This window comes from Seriola dumerili, unplaced genomic scaffold (genome assembly GCF_002260705.1).
Source record: "Seriola dumerili isolate Sdu_G_001 unplaced genomic scaffold, Sdu_1.0 BDQW01000260.1, whole genome shotgun sequence".
In the NCBI taxonomy this organism is placed as follows: domain Eukaryota; kingdom Metazoa; phylum Chordata; class Actinopteri; order Carangiformes; family Carangidae; genus Seriola; species Seriola dumerili.
Window position 1 is genome coordinate 556227 of NW_019174515.1, and position 16413 is coordinate 572639.

Consider the following 16413-nt stretch of genomic DNA (forward strand, 5'->3'; position numbering starts at 1 on the left):
CAGTGCTGGATGTTTACTTGCATTTTTTGTGTCCTTTCCGTGAGAAACCATGAATGACATGTAGTTACATGTGAAGAAAAAGAGGAGGAGAAGTAAGCTTTGCTTTGTTTTTGTTTGTCAGGTGATTCATATAAACCATCCATTCATTCACACAGGCCTCTCTATTTCACCTGTCATTAAACAGGTGACCTGTACTGCATACAGCTGCCAATGCACATGCATGTACACGTTCAATGAGGCACAAACTATTAATTTAAAGTATTTTGTTTTTCCCTATGAGAGTATACACTTTAAACTCACACTGACTCTCTGCGTGAATAATCCCTTCAGGGGGATGACTTTAATAGGGCAAGCGTATTCTTGCATTGCTAAACAGTTTGTCAAACATTGACATTTTGGGAGATATGCTTATTCACTTTCTTGCTAAGAGTTAGATGAGAAAATTAATACCATTCATTTCTGCTAAGCAAACATTCCTATATAGCCAGTTAGCCTGGCTTAGCACAAAGCCTAGAAACTGGGGAAACAGCTAGCCTCAGGCTCAGATTAAATTATTTTTGGTTTTTCATAAACATGCTAATTTCTTCGAGAAAATAGAGGAAAGATGGAATAGTGATGATATAAGAAAACGAAACAAAGTAGAGGCCCAGTAAAAGATCATTTATTCTGTTTTGTGTCTGTGACAGAGACTTCCTGTCCAGATCGCTCCAGAACAGCAGTGCTGGATGTTTACTTGCCATCTTTGTGTCCTTTCCGAGAGAAACCATGAATGACATGTAGATCGAAAAAAGCAACAATGGACAAGTCAACCAGAAGGAAATAGGTGGTGCAAGGTTGGAAGTGGATAGTGTGTGTTACTTTATACAAATACAGTAGGTGATTATGCACCATATGTGCATGGAAACATGTCTATGTACAGTATATACAGCCTGATTGTATTTATATTTAAGAACAAGTGACGGATGATATAGACATATTGCACAATGTGACACAATGTGTAGAGTCGTAAGTTGAGAACTTGTTTTTCAGCTTTTCAGTGTAACTTCCTTTTGCTAGTCTGATCTCTTGGTCTCCTTGGTTTTGGGCCTGAGGCTACAGGATCCTGTCTCCAATTCTGTCTTTCTGCTTATATTCTACACACTGTTACCATGCCTGCATGTTTTGAATTCATTGCACTAAAGGTAAATTGCGGGTCTAACAATGGCATTGTTGTCTTTTGGATTTATAGATCTCCTTCAGCTGATTCTAGGTCTATTGATTGTTTGAGTATCCTGAGTTACTCTCTCTGTATACTTACTTGGAAATGATAGTCTTGGGAGATTTTAACATTGATTGATTGACTAATGCTTCTGATTATTGAAAGGAGGTTTCCTCTAGCCTCAATTTATCTCAACTGATCAATGAAGCCACCAGGTGCAATCTAAAGAATCAAGATCTACTCTAATTGATTTAAGTTTATCTAATAGAAATGGTAAATGGACTGCACTTATATAGTGCTTTTCTAGTGTTATTAACCACTTAATGCGCTTTACACTTCAAGCTACATTCATCCATTCAATAACACATTCACACATTATGCATACTGCTCTGTTTTATCACACACACTCACACACTGATGATACATCAGGGGCCACCCCTGTGGCAAAGGAGGTAGGAGTGATAAAACCATTGCAAGGGGGGTTTTCGATTTAGGAATTAGTGCTTATTGTCCTATTGCATGCATGAGGAACGCACACCTGAAGAGAGCCTCATCATGAATTATAGTTTAGAGAAATGTAAAAAGCTTTTCTAAATGACCTCTATGATAGCGCCATTCATCTTACAGTATATCCATCTTATGTTGAATTAGCTTTCTATTTTTTTTCATTTCTTTCGGTTTGGATTAATATGCAACTTTTCAAAAATGAGAGTAAAAATAGATCTAGTCCATGGATTTCCACTGAACTATCAACCCAGTGACTTCCTTTACAAAGTTTAGAAGTAAATGAACGTCCACCATGAGAAAAGATAAATCTGATTATTGCTTGGAAAGCTGCTCATGTCATCCACTCTTGCATAAGGGAGGAGAATGGAGTGATCCAAATAACTATAGACCAATATCCATATTGTCCTGTTTAGCTAAAATTCTAGCGTCACTTGTCAATGCAAGGAATTTTTCAATCAATCAATCCAGGTTCAGGCCTAGGCACATCGGTGTATCTGACATCACTTTGGTTGTGAATGATATTGTCATTGCCTTGGATGGGAAGGGATCTGATACAGCTTAAACTCATGAAGTGAAACTGGAGAAGAGCCATCTTAAGGGACGTAATATCTTTATTTTAAATCTAAGTTTCTGGTGTATCTGTGTGTGTGTGTGTGTGTGTGTGTGTGCGTGTGCGTGTGCGTGTGCGTGTGTGTGTGCGTGTGCATGTTGTCAAAAATGAAGAGTTAGCCACAGTCTCCTAATGTAAAGATGTTTAATACCATGCATTAAACATTTCTTTATGTGATGAAATGAGATTAAACCCTTATCTGTAGGTGGTGAAGTGTGGAGAAGATTGTTATTTAGGGGACTTTATTTATACCTCAGGACAAGTTTTGGACACGGTGTGTGAAATTGGCATGGTAAATATATGCAGTTGCATAGGATCGTTCCTTCAATACATATGTATGGTTACATGAGGCATCATAAATCATCCGTGGCGTGCAGTGTTTCATTTTGAATGACATTGCAGGGATATTTGTAATCATATCCTGCTTGTCGTTCTCTTTGTCTTTCNAGTGTGTGCGTGCGTGTGTGTGAGAGTCTGCGTCCGTACTTACTGTAAATGGTTTACATAGATCCTCTTCTTCTGAAATACAAAATTATTATAGAGAAGTCCCATTTCCTTCTTTCATAGCTTTGCACACCCAAACAAACTCAAACACACATACACAGTATGAACAAACATGACCACTTTAAAGAGTCATTGTTTTAGTAACTGTTCATTCCCTTTTTTTGTAACGCGACCAGCAGTATGACACTGACTTCTCTTTCATTTCATCATTTTGTTTCTTTGAAAGTGAAAAGCATAATTCCAGGAGTATCACACAAATGGTTTCTGTGCAGACTTTTTAGAACAGGACATCAAGTGGGTTAACATGATAAAACCTTAAGTGGATGTCAAGTCTGACACAATTGTTAAACTACATCCACCCCACAGTCAGTGTTGCTGGTTGACAGGATGACATGAGCTAACAGCTAAAACAAAGGAAAAAAAACTCACATAATTCAAGTGTGTATATGCGTGCATGTGTGTGAGTGTTTCTTTTAATAGGCTGTAATGCAGAGAAATACATGGACTCACTCGCGCGCGCACACACACACACACACACACAAACACACATGGTTTCCTGGGCTATTGGGTAAATAATGCAAAGTACCAAATACTAGGTGACAGGAGGTCACATGACTTCATAAAACTGAGTCAATGTGAAACAGGGACAACCACAGAGCTGTGGTGCGTTGGCGTATGCGTGTGAGTGTGGGGGTGGGGGGGGTTGGTGTATTAGTGTATGATTATTGAGTGTAAACCTATGACTGAGACTGTTTAGTGGAAAGATTAAAATTACGATTAGGACTGTGTACGGTAAGCATATAACTTGTGTGTGTGTGTGTGTGTGTGTGTGTGTGTGTGTGTGTGTATGTGTGTGTGTGTGTGTCTGTGTGTGTATTCCTGTAAGTCACTGGTTTTGATAGTCAAGAGTGGAGGCGGAGCTTAGATGTGCATGCTGCAACCTAAATCTGTACTTAGAAAAATAACCTAGGTCATCATATAGAAATAAACACATAAAGCAGCAGTGGTAGGATTAGTAGAAACACTGTAATTACAGCAACAGTACAGCAAATGTGGTAAGTAGTGCAGTAGTATACGAGTAATAAGCAAACGCTTGGCAGACACTTTTATCCAAAGCAACTTTCAAGTACTAAGTAATAACTGTAGTACTAGTGGAGAATTTTCTACACATGATAGCAGCTCCTCCTGTCACTGATAATGTGTCGCTGATAATGTGTGCTGATAGTGCAGTATGGCAGTCAAACTTCAGATAGACATCTCAATTAATCTGTTTAACAAAGCTGTCTATCCTAGGTTGGACTAATTTGCCATGAATTCTGGGTAAATTAACTGATGAATATCTCTGAGATGAATTTCCCCTACAAACTTTATGCAAATTGATCATGACTTGTCATCTCTTCTGCAAGGCCTGGTTCACATCAAATGTTTCTTGTGAACAGCAAACTCAAAATGTTTGAATGTTTTTTTATGAGGCAAAGTAGGTCTAATCCACACATCCAATCTTGTTTCATTAACTGGACTCCAGGTAGCTTTTGTTCAGGTCATTAGTCAAAGGGTCCACATAATTTTTCCAGCCTACACAAACTCTTACAGGATGTTGACTATGATATGTGATAGGCCCTACTGCACTGTGGTGACATAACACTACTCTCTGTGTATGCCTGTCCCTCTTTCAACAATGAAATATAATACCTCTGAAGGAAAACAGGAAGAGGGAACTGTGGACATGGTGTTGGCTTCTCTACACATGCAATAATTGCACTGTGATTCCTGTAAATATAATCCCTTCCCAAGCCCAAGGGCGTAGGTTTGCATATGGACAGTAGGAACTTGTCCTGATCAATATTTGTTTACACTATTTGATGTATTCTGTATCATGGTGGTGCTGGGGTTAGAGCTGTTGCTTTACACTGAGATGGTCATGGATTTGAATCCAGATCTGGCGCCTTTCAGATAGATTTCAAATTTTTTTTATGCCATATGACATTTTTATACCTGACTGTACTATGATGTTTTTTGATGTTTCTATGCCTTAAATGCTATGATGTTATTTGACATTTTTTTGCCTGACCATACTATGATCTTTTATGCCTTACTATAATATGACATTTTTGGCATTTTTATGACTTACTATACTGTGATTTTTTATGCGTTACTATACTATGCGTTTTTTGGCGTTTTCATGCCTTAATACTATAACATTTTTGTTGTTTTTATGCCTTACTATACTATGACGTTTTATGCTTTACTATACAATGATGTTTTTTGGTGTTTTAATGCCGTACTATAATATGATGTTATTTTACGTTCTGATGCCTTACCATACTTTATGAGTTTATTCCTTATTATACTTTGCTCTTTTTATGATTTACGCTATTTGACATGTTGTGTGTTATGGTGGTGTAGTGGTTAGTGCTCTTGCTTTACACTGAGAAAGTCAATGATTCAAAACCAGATCTGGTAACTTATGAATTTTATGCCTTTCTGTAGTATGACATTTTATGCCTGACTATACTATAACGTTTTTTGGTGTTTTAATGCCTTATTGTACTATGACGTATGTTGGCGTTTTTATGCTTTACCATACATGATGATTTCATGCCTTCATATACTTTGCTCTTTTTATTGTTTAATCTCCTTGATGTATTGTGTATCATGATGAAGCAGCAGTTAGAGCTGTTGCTTTCCACTGAGAAGGTCATGGCTTGATCCCGATATGGGACCTTTGATTATAGATTTCTAGCTTTTTTATACCTCATGACATTTTTATGCATTATTATACTGTGACTTTTTAATCTTTCTATGCCTTAATATAGTCTGACATTTTTTGAATTTTTTATACCTTACTATGCTATGATGCTTTTCATTGTATTTATGCCTTACTATATTATGTAGTTTTTTGACGTTTTTATGCCTTACTATACTACACGACCCTGTGCCTCGGCACTCTGGCTTCCTTCGCAGCCCAAAGACATGCACATTAGGTAAATTGGCGACTCTAATGCCTTACTATGCCTTTCTATACTATGACTTTTTTTTGCTTTACTACACTATGACTTTTTTATGACTTACTTAAAACCAGTAATATCCTACATGCAAATCTATGTCACTTTTGTTTCCATGAGCAAACCTGAATGAAACAAATTCAACAACTGTTTGGAATCTGGAAAGTGTGGATGTGATCACTCCCTCTGACAGCAGAAGAAGTGCTCCTCTTTCCGAATGGCCTCATTACACCGGATAACCAGTGGAGGAGTTCTAGATCTAGTATGAGAGTGAGAGTGGGAGCAGATGTTGTGCTTGTGTGTTTGCAAGCATGTGTAGTGAACAATGCATTGCAAACTGTCCAGCAAGTTTTTTGTGTTATCAAACAAGAGGTGAAATCAGGATCATTTCATCTCTATTTTGAATGAGCAGGATGTTGCATTGATGTCAGCAAGGAATAACAACAATGCTACAGAATATGGTGTTGCATGTATATATAATATATGTATATATATATATATATATATATATATATGTATATACTGCAAGAGGATATGAGGATATATATATAGAATATATGAGGTATATATAGAAGATATTTGCAATCACTTGACATTGATATATACTGGACACTGATATATTAAAGGTTTTCGTGGGTTGAAATTCCCCCTCCAGAAGGACACGCTTTTAAATAGTGTGTGTCAGATAACCATTTTAACAGATATACCTTCTCCTGAGTGTTTTAGCAGAATTGTGGTTTCAAGAAAACTCTTCCAAACAAGCTGAAACCCCACCTTTTCACTTGACTTCTTACTTTTTACAGGCATGACAAATCCTCCAAAACACCCTCAGTTTCAACTCACTGTTCCAGAGAAGGGAGAGAAACTGTGACAGTGTCTTTTCAGAAGAAATAGTATTTCCCTTTTGTTCACGTTCTAATTGAATAGCAAACTCACCAACACTGCAGATGCAAATGAATTGTCTAACATCTGAAACTTGATACTGTAGCTGCTTTATTATCAAGCAGATCTTCTGTGCATGTTTTGAATGTGTATTATATAATTTGCAAACCTACCTAAAATTTTATTTTGACAAATAAAAGTTACAGTGAAAACATTTAAAACAGGCAGCATGGAGAAAAAGCCAACCAGTCAATCATAGCATTCCACAGCTGGAACCATCTGAGCTTTCACTTTCATATTCCTAGAAAAAGGAGCATTTACAATAGGTGTGTAATATTTGTGCTTCAGCTGCCTATAACTATTATCATGTTGTCATCATTATGTTAGTGTGTTTATACTGATTAGAACTGATTGGAGATTCCTCCAAACAACACTAGACTCCTTGACGTGCAGTCCGTTTTCCCAGAAAGTGGAGGGAGAACAGGAAACTACAGCTCCTCATCTCAACAAAATGAAGAACTTTGACTCATGATCTGGTCAGCTGATTAGATTTCAGTTTCATTCTGACCAACATTACATACAAATATATTTTGGCAGATGGTAGGAAGGCATCCTTGGAGCTTTAGTATTGTTATCCAACAGCGTTAAACCCAAGAATCTGCTTTGCAGCCTTGCAGCTACCAAACATGAATCTCTAGGCAGACGTCATATCAGCAGACATCTCGATGCTGAATCAACAACAAAAGACAGCTGTCAGTACAGTAGCGTCCACAAGCATCAATTTGTAAACCCAAGATATTTTTGTGTCCCACATTATCTTCTCTTAAACATCTGCTGTGGTGGTTACATAGCTATGGGTTGTGTATCTCATTTACAAGCAGGGCAGGAGGCCAGGCCTAAACAAAAAACAACAGTGCTGCCGACTGACCAACCCAACAGAGCCTACAAGAGCTGTTAGCAAGATACGACAATGAGTCAGATCCTTTCCAGTCCATTCAGATTTTCCAGTGTGATATAGAGTGTGAACTGGATTGTTGACATTAGCTATAGGTCAGAGTTAGTCTTATTTGGTTTGGGATTCATTGCTGCACTGTTTGCCAAACAGAGCTGAGCGAGGATTAACCCTTAATGTGATGGAGCAGGCTACAGGATTTTGTTTTTCACAAAAAGAGTAAACAGTGTGCAATTCCTGTAGAGTCAGATAACACTGCATTTCATGTTTCCTTCCAACAACCATGACAAAATGTAGCAATATATTATAGTTGTTTAATGTAGTATAACACATTAAACAACTATAATATATTACTAACTGTGCTAATTTTCTAGAAATAGGTGAAATTGTACTGTGTATAATACACCCTGTATTTTAGTAATTCTCCAAAAATCCCAAATGCAGACATAAAGCAAAGTACCGGATGTTTTTAATAGCAGCAGGAGGATGGATTCAAGAGTCTTGGAGGTGCTGGTACACTGCAGGAGTGGCCTGATGATGAGCGGCTGGGTGAATAGTGCAGGAATAGTGAATTAGGACACATGAGAAAAATAACAGGGAGTGCCAAGAGATCTGTGCTTTAAATAAACTGGAGCATTTGGGCTGCAATTGGAATAATGTTCAGACCAGGACTGAGAGGATAAAGTTAATGTTGTTGTGTTATCTTTCCAGAGTTTTAACCTGTTTCTTCATAACCCTATAATCTGCTATGTCACGTTTTGGCATCTACTAATGGACTTATGACTCAAACCAGACGACTGGATGATATTTCATTGTGTCATTGATGCCTGAAGCAACAGGCCCCACCAGCATGCGGTGGTTTCTTTTGTTTTGTTTTGGTTTTAAACAAAGTGCTGTTTTTGGTCTGAATGCCTGGTAATCAGGACAATCCGAGCCAGGTTGGATTAAGGGGATCCAGAAAATCTTTGCAGCTTTAAGCTACAGAGATGCCAGCCACGACTGAACCCCACACTGAGAAGCAAAGGTCCAGCCCATCTGACCTCTGGTGAAGTAAAAGAAAAGCCACCAGCAGATTCAGAGGCCGCAGGGAAAGCTTGAAGATGGCTGTGGATCAGGAGGGACAAACTGTGGACTGGACTAGGATGAGTCTCAGGGTGTCTGAAGTTGAAGTTGAAAGACCCAAGTCACCCAATGACCCCAGTTCTATTATTGATGATGTGTTCAAGTGCATCACTAGATGTATGTAACTATCAAAGCTCCAAGATTATCATTTATATAATTAATCAAGAGCATGAAGGAAACAAAACATCATTCTGATAAAGAGTGAACTATGATTAAATTGTCAAAATAACCTGTGGGTGTGAGTTTCATTTCTTACCTATTCATTATGGTTTTACTCATAAAGGTATTGATTTTACACAAGTAAGCCAAAGGTCAGAGCATTCAACACATCATGACTTCAGTAACAGTATGACACAATGTTAACAATGTGATCAGTCACTATAAGCCTGAAGTCTAATTTATGATCACATCATTACTTATCACACATTCAATCACATACAGTAAATGCCTTTGTCCATGTTCATCTGCATAGACATAGTGTTATCTCATGTTATTTCTTGGTACTGTACATTTTAGCCAGTGATGGAATGTAACTCAACTCAAGCACAATTTTGAAGTAGTTGCACTTTACTTGTGTATTTCACATTTTTTTTCTTTATTATTTCTTGGGGCATTTTTGCCTTTAATTCTGTATTTGCAGTGAGAGAGAGACGGGAAAGTCTGGGAGAGAGAGGAGGGACGACATGCTGCAACATGCTCAACCAGGCGAGCCACCGGGGCGCCCCATGTAGTTCTAATTTATGTTACTTCACAGCTCCAGTAGATTTCAGAGGCAAATATTGTACTTTTAATTCCACTACATTTACTATAGTTAATACCCCTCACAACAAAAGCAGTGTTGGCTCAAGGCTCCTTGTGATGTTTTTTTAGATACCCCCCAAAAGAAGATAAGACAAAAGTAAAAATAAATGTAAAAAATATGTAGCAGTTTCTTCCATTTTTTATTTTTTTATCTTTTAGTTTGTGACCCTTTGGACGGGCCTGACCCCTACTCAAGCTTATGAATCACTGGACTAAACTATCAAGTCGAGTCAAGTCATGTCAGTTCTAGTGGTAGTTTTGTGTTAGTTAGTTATCTTCAGGCACTTTTCATATAGAGCAGCTCTAGATCTGGATGGCACTCTTATAATATTACTTACACAAACCCAACCTTCCCCCAGGAGGAAAGAGAACACAGCCTAATACAGGCTCTACATAAAGATGTATAATAATAATGAGAATGTAAAGATCATGCATCATGGGAAGTCCCCTGGCAGTCTAGGCCTTTAGCAGCATAATTAGGGGATAGTTCAAGCAAGCCTGAACTTGTCTTAACCATAGACTTTATGAAACGGGAAAGTTTTAATTCTACTCTTAAACGTGTCTGCCTCCTGGACTGGAAATGGAAGATCTAACTGTTAATAAAGTGTTGCATAAGTCTCAACAACATATATGTCATATTTCATAATACATCACTCATGGGGATTATTTGTATGCAGTAATACTTTTGTTTTTTTTAACATTAAGTAGCCTATATAAGTAAGATTTAAATGCAGGACTTTTACTGGGAGTATTTTTCAGGATTGTGGCATTAGCACTTTATGCCCAAGTGAAGACCTGAACACTTCCTCCACCACTGGGAATATAGAGAGAAAAAGCCAAAAATGGCTCATTCGTGAGGTGTTAAGGACACTGCTCCTCAAGCTCACATGATTACTGTGTATCAGTTGTCAATCAGTGCAGTTTTGAAAATCCTGAAATGCTGTAACAAGACCCATAATTAAAGAGTCACTGACAATATCAGACACATCTTTCCTCAAAAGGCGATCTGTGTGATTTCTGGTGCTGATGTCATCCTGTGAATAATAATGATGACCCGAACACGAAGCTCAGTACGGCTCCTCGACAGTCCCAGGGCTGTTCACTTGGTTTTACTCATTCATGTTTACTTTTCTTTGCCAGCTGTGTCAGCTGAGTTATGCGCCTGCAGTCAGGAGATACCGCCGTATTGCGTACAACAGTAAGATTCTGATGACCACTAATAATTCAACATTAATCTCAGACCTTGTCAGCTAATCGGTGCGTGTTTCCAGAACAATGTGTGCACCACATTAATAAGAAATGAAGCATTTCCTCAGAGCTCAGACAGTGGCTGTGGTTCTCCGATTATGCTTCATCAGAAGCTTCATATCATGATAGGAAAGCTCCTTTCAGACTTTTACCAGTACAGCTGTCAGGCTGGTTTCACAGAGTCACTCTGACTGTCCAAGAAAATTTGTTTCACTGTTTTACTGATAACTGCTTCACATGTTGAACAAAGGGCTTTGCCCAGCAACTCTGATTTTATTGTTGACAAATGCGTGAGTGAATTTATAGTTAGGGAGATGTCGTGATTCTATGACCCTCAGTGTCAGAGATGAGCCTCTGAGCAGGACAATGAATCAATTCCAGAGTCATTTTTCTGCTGTGTCCTGCTGCTTCTGAAAGGATCAAGTTGCCAACAATAAAATGCCATTGTTCTGTCAGAGTACACAGGAAACAAAGACCCTTCAACACAATGATGACTTGAATATATCTATAAAGGTTTAGAGTTTTTTGAGCAGACTGTTTTCCAGATTTTGAAGTAAACTTGTATTTTATGGAAGACGCAATGAATATGTTGTAAAAAGTATCTATTTTAAGGAGAGAGGAGTCTATAAAAAGGAAGAAATCCCTAAATGAGGCAGAAAAGAAGAAGACAAGTTGCAAAGTGACTTTTAGGAGTAAATAATTTGAGCAGAGATTTCCTGGCAACACGCAGCACTGGAAAATATTGAAGCCAAAGAGATTTTATTGGCTAGCAGTAATCTGAAAAGGCTGCAGTGCTTCCCATAAACATCAGGAATTCATGGAAGACATTTGTACTTTCACATTAAGCAGAATTAGCTTTAGTGCAGAGGTCTCTTATCATGCCTGCATATTGTCTAGATTGCAAAACAGATAGGGCAAGTTTATTTGACTGTGTTTTTTTGCTTTGTCAAACAGAAAGTCATAAATGCCCCTATGAATTGAGTACCTCCTTATTATAAGTGGTAAAGATTCGCTGAAACACAGCCTCTCATTTCAGTATAGCTCTACTTCCACTTTCATTCCTGCTCAAATGTGTTTTGACAGAGGGAAACAGGAATTACTGGATTAAAGTAACTTGGATTGGAGATGAGTCAGGCGCTACCAAGTTCCTGCTGGTTCTGGACCAAATCTCACTTATAGTAAAATTCAACTTCAATTCAAATTCAACTTCTTTATGAGCCTGACATGGTGGTTGGCTATGTCAAAAAAAAAAAGAAAAAAAAGAAAAGACAGCCAACCAATTAGGCAGTGTCTTTTATGCCTGTTATTTTTCAAAGCAAAATCCGAGCTAAATCATGTAAGAAAACATCTCTAAGAAGTTCACACATCATACCTTTTTCACCAGACTTTCCTCGGCTTGTTTTGTTTACAAATGTGTTGAGATGTTTACATCTCATTAATGTGCTAAATTACTTTTGCTTTACTTTTTAAGGTGATTTAATTCCTATATTATATGGTAATATTACGGAGCAGGACACACTACCTTAACAACTAGAGGTTGTTGGCTCACTATCTAACCACAAAAGGTTTATGGCAGTCTCATGGCAGATATGTGTGCTTTATAATGTTTACTTGGAGATAATTCATATCGATTCATTGAAGCTATCATTCATGCCTTATCAATAGCAGTGATCCCTTACACGGAATAATCCGGACATAAAAAGAAAACAGAAAGTGAAGACAAAGGCAGATAATAAAGCAATTTTGGACAAATTTTTCATACGTTTCAGACTGAAAGTACATTCTGCTATGAAGCAAGGCCTCATGACTGTATGTAGACTTGAGGGGTGGGGTGGGGGGGTTCGGCTGGGTTGTTATGAAACCATGAATGAAAATGACAACACAATACTTGTGCGTGGAAACCTCAGTGGGGTGTGAAGGTGGAAAAAGAAACACTAAACACTGGCAGAAATCAACACACACACATTCTTTTCCCATCAGTGACTTTCTTTGTCACTGCTTGTAACTGTGCAAAGGTTAAGCTATACAACATAAAAACAAATAAGTTTACAAGAACATGAAGTTCCCGTTCTTCAGAGTGCAGGAATCTCTTTGTAGACGGGTGTGGTTAGATAGTGAGCCAAAGTAACCAAATTCCTCCAGGATGCAAAAGTTGAAATTTACCAGATCTACACGAGGGGACACACCCACAGACACGCACGCCCTGTTCATTATCTAAAATCTATCTGTACTGTTTCAAGGTGTATGAAACACTATCTGATCTTTTTTCCAGATACATACATCATACACAAAAGAACACCAACAAAAGAAAATGAAACTTACTGGTGACCCCCCCACATCATCCCATTTCCCATAGATCTCTATATAATTATATTTGCAGGACACAAGGAACCAAAATATAGCAATAACTAACTTATAGTGATTACAGCAACTCCTTGATTCTGCCTGTCATTGTTTTCCATGTTTAAATAGTACCAGTCAGTACCACTGTGCACTCTCGTAACTGATAGCTCCATACCAACTGATACAATGAAAAATATATGTGTCAATCCAGTGAGCTTTCGTAACCGCATGTGGAGGTTTCCAGTGTAAAACCAGTATCTTTATGGCAGCAGTGATGCCCACTAGCAGAATACGTCTATTGAAACGTGTTGAGTTTAATGAGGAGGTATCATAGTGGGGGGAATCAGCTAGAGTAGCAGACACGTCACAAAAGCCACACATCCTTGTATTTCCAATACATATGCATGTAGAACCTGTATTTGTGTGTGTGTGTGTGTGTGTGTGTGTGTGTGTGTGTGTGTGTGTAAGAATGTAGTAGATACAAATAGTTCTGAAGATCCCATTAGTTAATGGTTAAAAATAATAGCATCAAAGCATTGGCTTGCTCCTGCAGAAACTTCATCTGCTGTGGCATGTTCATGTGGTTTCATTTACCAATATTAATGATAATAATCAACAGTCATGTCTCAGGATGTTCTACAGTACTTAGCATGCAACATAACAACGACAGACTCCAACAAAGCTCATCTGGTTTACTACAAAGGGCTCCTGCAGGACTACAAACAACAAAAATGGATTTTCCCTGCTACATTTTTCATCCATCTGTCATCCATTGATGAACCATGCAACACTGCACACTCTAGTGCAAAAAAACAAAGAAAAAAACAATAAGCAGTAGTTACCAGAGTTCCATGTGACTACAGCAACATCAACGTCTTTTAATAAATTAAAATGAACTGCGTCTGAATGCATATTTATGTATATATATTTTTTTATGTAGCTGCATGTGTTGAACATATTTTGTGTCGTGTTTGGCAAATGAACCACTGCATTCGCACATGCACACACATTCTCGACTGTCTGCAAGGGTCTGCAATGAGACACAACAGGCACTCTGTTCAGCTATCTACGTTTCAGTCTCTTGCTTCTCTCCTTGTTTCACAGAAATGAAACTCATGGAGCATGCGCATGTGTAAATAAACACCATGTGGATAATAATATGCACGCAAGAGCCACATCCACATACTGCGGGTTCACACTTTCAAACTACATTGCACAGTATGAGATGATAGTGATTTAGAATATACAGTATCTGCAGTGCATGTAGGAAATGCCAGAAGTAAATACAACACAAGCAGAGACAGCAGTGGCAGGCATCCAGTTTTACAATTAGTGTATTACTAACGTAGTTGCATAGAGCTGAGCCAATCAGAGCAGTGAACACTGTCCAACCTCCTTCTGTCTTTCTGCCTGTCTGTCTGTCTCCCTCCTTCCATTGTAAACATAATACTCAACAACCCCAGTTTAAGAAAAAAAATAGCTTAGATTACATTTCAAAGCCACCCACAAAAAACACTCTGATGAAAGTGTGAACAGAAATGAAGCCTTGAAATGCGTCTCATATATTATAGATGATGCCAAGTCAAAAGGAAATCATGATAAAAATAGGAAACAGCAACAAAGTTATTCCACAAAGAGACATGAGACCTGCTCCTAAAAGTAACTGACAGCAAAAATTAAAACACATGTTGATAGTTTAGAACATTAAAAGACACCTTCAACTCTCCTTCAGCCTGGGTCCCTGCATATTTCTATATGTTATCACTTAAGGACATACATCAAGTAATGATTGACAATGATCAGTTATCATAAAGAATCCTGAAAACACATGCATACAATAAAAACACCCACACCCATGTTTTAAAGCTGTGGGAGAGAACACAGAATTGATGGGCTGTAAATCTGTCATGGTTTGCCATGGCAGACACTTTTTGTTAGTTTGTTTGGACTTTTGTCACTTCCTGTTTTATTTTGTAATTGGTTTCCTTCTGTGTCTCAATGTTTTTACTTCCTGTCTTGGTCCTATTTCTGTGTGGTGATTGTCTGACCCGCTCTAATGTGTTTCACCTGTGTTCAATCACCCTTGCCTCCCTTGTCTATATAGTCTTTGTGCTCCCCTTTGTCTGTGTCGGTTTGTCTGTTGATTTCTGGGTTTTCCTCGATCTGTTCGTCTATGGTTCTTCCGCGATCTTTTCATGTCTGGATGGGTCCTCAAGCGGTTCATGTCTGGTTTGTCCTCAGTCCGTTCATGTTGCCAGTTCTTGTCTCCTGTTGTCATTCCCTGTGTTTTGGTCTGTTGTTTAAGTTTCTTGTGTTTCCCTGTGCTTCACCTGTGTTGTAAGCTCTTTAAGTTAATAAACCTTTTTGCACCCCATCCCCCTGTGTTGGCTGCATTTTGGGTCCAGCCTTACCCGCATAGTGACAGATCATGACAAAACCTGTTTCTGATGGGGCTTCATGAGGGAGGAGGGAAAAACATCTGAACAATCACCTGAAGAAGAAGATTGTGAGTGTGACATGACTGATTCAAAGTTCAAGTGGGCATAATTAGCACTATCAGATACACATAATGGAACTAGGAGGCAATTCTGAGTACTAGTTGAGTAGGCCTAATACTGATAAAATGAAACTAACCATGACAGACTTTATGGCCTCACACAGCTTTTCTCATACTAGCTATCACCTGGTGTTGCTGTCTGTCTGCCTCCGCCTCTTTAAGCACTGCCAGCTGACCGAGAGTCTTTCCTTAACTTTCAGTTACTCTGACTTGCTCTTTTGTAACCAGGCAGCATGACAACCAGGGGTTTAATGCAACAGTATACCTAAGATTTCTAAATCTGTGATGCTTTATTTATACTTGAACTTTGATGCCCACATTTGCCAGCAGCTGTTGATAACTTTCATTTCTCTTCATCTTGTAAAGCTGTGCTTGAGAAGCTTAAAATGCTAACATGACACTGTAGTAGATGAAGAGCGTCCATACTTTTAGGGCAGTTAACCTGTGCAGATATATTTAGGATGGCCTAACAATGGCCTCATTGTGTATCACAACACTTATTGCACAGCTATGTGCCAAATGCATGAAACATTTATGACCATCTGCTGAAACAAGGTGCAGTAACACTGTGAGGTAACCAAATGCTGCAAGCACAACAAGCCTGAATAGATTTCTGTTCAATCTTGAACTCAATTAAATTAAATTACATTAAACTGTATTGCCAAATTTCTCTGAAATGTGTTT